The sequence below is a fragment of the Pangasianodon hypophthalmus genome, chromosome 11 (genome assembly GCF_027358585.1).
Source record: "Pangasianodon hypophthalmus isolate fPanHyp1 chromosome 11, fPanHyp1.pri, whole genome shotgun sequence".
NCBI classification, from domain to species: Eukaryota; Metazoa; Chordata; class Actinopteri; order Siluriformes; family Pangasiidae; genus Pangasianodon; species Pangasianodon hypophthalmus.
In genome coordinates this window covers 13,537,995-13,541,845 of record NC_069720.1, presented here as the reverse complement: position 1 = coordinate 13,541,845, position 3,851 = coordinate 13,537,995, and positions in this window count along the sequence as shown.

Below are 3,851 nucleotides of genomic sequence, written 5' to 3'. Positions count from 1 at the left end.
ACATGTGAGTGCTATTGGCTTTGCTAAGGAGAAACATGACACCACTTCAGCCAAAGGTCTTATTATTGATATAGGAGACGAGAGCAGGACAACAAACTCGCAACAGCCAGTCAGGCATCTGAAGAATACAGAGTCTGATGTCATTATTCCCATCTGGCAGAAGAGAAGGTGTTTATGCCTGAGAGGAGAGAAGAAAGAAGCAAGGAGTAAGTTGGTGGTTAGTGGAAAGAAGACAGTTTTAGAAGAATGCTCCAGAATGAAGAAGGAAGGAGCTTTAAGAGTTGAATTTCAGTTCATTCTAAATCAACCTCAAGGGACCAGATACAATTTACTCCAATTCAGCTTCAAGGGGCCAGTTCCAGTTTTCCTCGAGTCAGCTTCAAAGGGGCATGTTTCAATTAATTTCCAGTCAGCTTCAATTGGCCAATTCAAATTAATTTCTAGTCAGCTTCAAGGGTCCAATTAAAATTCACTCTAAAAAGGGCCAATCAAGGGCCAGTTTTAATTCCCCAATTTTCCATTGATTTGCTCACGCTTCTATATGCTGTGCAATTATGAGGCAGAGTGCATGGCAGCCAGATTCTATACAAGTTGGGGGCAGTCGTGGCCTAATGGATAGAGAATCGGACTTGCAACCCGAAGGTGAACCTGAAGGTCGTGGGTTTGAGTCTCAGGTCCGGCAGGGATTGTAGGTGGGGGGAGTGAATGACCAGCGCTCTCTCCCACCCTCAATACCACGACTGAGGTGAGACCCTTGAGCAAGGCACCGAACCCCCAACTGCTCCCCGGGTGCCGCAGCAAAAAAAGGCTGCCCACTGCTCCGGGTGTGTGTTCACGGTGTGTGTGTGTGTTCACTACTGTGTGTGTGCACTTGGATGGGTTAAATGCAGAGCACAAATTCCGAGTATGGGTCACCATACTTGGCCACAAGTCACTTCACTTCACTTCACTTCAAGTTATTATTACACCTAGTGGTCAGAAACAGGAACTGCAACAAATGCTAATGGATATCCGTAGCAGAAAGCTTGATTTATAACAGATAATCTGAATTAAATGTAAGACATTTCCACAAAATGGCAAAGTGTAAGTGGATCAGTGTGTCTATGATGCACAGAATCATTTCTACTGTAATATATATTGCAAAGATTGAGAAAGGGAAAGGGGGATTATGAAGTGAACAATGTTCACACATCACAAACATGTATAGTTTCAGGTATTTGAGGGGGTTTTTAAGGTGTAGCTGGGCTGGACATTTTGCTGAAACTTGTCAACCCTGGTTAATGATATTACCTTGAACGCAGTTGATAATACGTCTAAAACCATTCAAAATGAGCTGCTAGACTGCATGCTGGATGCTTGTATGTTATGAACTGCCTGCAGCTTTACTCTAAAAATTCACTAGATGCTAGACTACAGCTTAGGTCAATATTGACAGCCTCTTGAATTTTGTTCGAGGCTATGTTGTTATTAATGTCAGCCTGCACCACAACAATCTATGGTCACAAGCAGCTGTGTATAATTTCATTTGGATCCAGTCAATCAGATTATCTTAAATGTAACTAGAATGTATGAATGCCATTGTTAATGATATCTTTCTTAACTGATTTTTCCAGATGATTCATTAAGCTCCTCACCTTTTGAATTGATTTTATCTCCTGGTTTGACCCTGAACTGACAGAATAGACTCCGTGCCTGTGGGCTGTAGCCAGTGATAAATAGAACAAGTGCTAAAGGCTATAACAAACTGGCAATTATTTCAGTGTATAGAAATATGCAAATATGACTGTCATTCCTCCCAAATCTATCATATTGTTCCCATTTCCCACAAAGACTTCAAAATGAAAATTTGCAATGTTTCAATCTAAAAGGTTTTTTCGAATCAGTTAGTGTGTGTGAATTTAACTATATTTAATACATGATATATTAAATATATTCAACTACATCAGTGTGTGTGATTGTGTTCAGTATATTACACATTATGGATATGCACATAATGCATATTAACTGTGTTTTAAAAGATATAATTGATGCCTATTCACTTAAATGTTGCTTTTTATCTCTTTTTTTATCAAACAAGCTCAGTCATCACCCAACTCAAAGAATCCCGTGCAAGCTATCAGCAAAGTGAGCCAGATAGTGTATAAGAAACCCTGAATGAGACACTTATCACATTTGACAGCCTTGAACACACCTGTAAAGGACACTGAGCCATAAAATATGGCTGTAACTGTAATGTGTAATCAGTGATGACCTTTTACGATAACTCTGTTTTATGATTTCTCCTGCTTCTTACCCCATTTCATTAATTTAACTATTAAAATTCATACACTGGATATAAAACACATATGAAGACTCTTTGCATTATTTTTAACTTTAGAGATTCAGGTAAGATGTCATGTGGTTGATAGTGACTCTAGCTTATGCATACAGAAGAGGGCATTAAGGTCCTGATGTACTAAGATCCCAAATAACACATACTAATTTGCATGTACAAGGAGAGTGAGAGGAAAAAGTGGGCACGTTGCAAGTGATTTACAAAGAATAATCGCATTGATTAACGTCATGTGCAGTGTAGTCATACAAAACAATATGCAAATTATTTTTTTCTGTGTATTGTGTCATGTTCATGGATGTGCCAGCATAACAGATTAAAGGCTGTGGCATGTCAAAAACATTAAATATGAAGGCAGAATAAAAGGGTTCTGTTTATATGGTTAGTGATAACCTTTTCACTGTCTTTATTTAAAAGCTGGCATCTGAGGTGTGAGTGTGTGGTGAATATCTAATGTGAAAACAACTTTGCAGCAGTTATATTGCCATGATTTTAAGAAACTTTTTGATCATTTGAGACCGTCTGATTATTGTGAGGGGGGGTACACCAATCCATTGCAGGGCACCATGCACACACATGCAATTAAGCATAGCCAGTACACCTACTGGCAAATTTGTGGGAGGGGAGCAAACTGGAGAACCTGGAGGAAACCCAGAAGACACAGACATGGGAGAACATGCAAAACACCATACAGATAGTAACCCAGGCTTAGGATCAAACTGTGGAACCTGGAGCTGTGAAGCAGCAATGTTATGCACAATCCTCCATAGGCTCTGTTAGAAAATAAGCTTATTTTCACTGTTTCACTGTTTCTGTTTGTTCTAAACTCACTGGATGTGCTTTACCACACTCTCCATCTTCTTGTGCTTGTACACATATTTCGTACACACCATGCTGTATGGTCTCAGTTGGTTGTACAAGCTGTAGATGTGCAACATGTACTCTGACTTGGTAACACAGGATGTACTCGTGGCTTGTCATTTACTTTGTGAGGGAAGGGGTGGCTTGACAGAAAGTGAATACTCTGTTACAAAACTGGGTCAGGTTCCTTGTAATACACTGTGGAGGAAAGTTCATAGTCAAGTCCAGAATTACTGGCACCATTCAAGAGAATGAGCAAAAATGAGTACAGTATTAAATAAACATTAAGCAAAATTGCTTAATTTTTTTGGATAATTGTGGGGAAATTACGCACATTTTCTGGAAAGTGATATCATTCTGATCATGATTTTCTGAAACAGATAAACATCTGGGCGTATATTGTGCATAACTTCAGGGGGTAGTGGCACCAGCTTCCACCTCGACACCCTGGTGTGCATTATTTTTGTGTAACAGCACGGGTTGTTGGTATTCCTTCCATAACAGCAGCTCTGAGAATAGTGCCAACTGCAATTCTAATGATAATTTTGTATTAATGCACTTGTTCTAATATATTATTAATATAGTAACATCTCACTCACAGGGATTCACAGTGTCAGCACTTTGTAATGGCCAGTAAGTTTTACAACATGGGAAATTC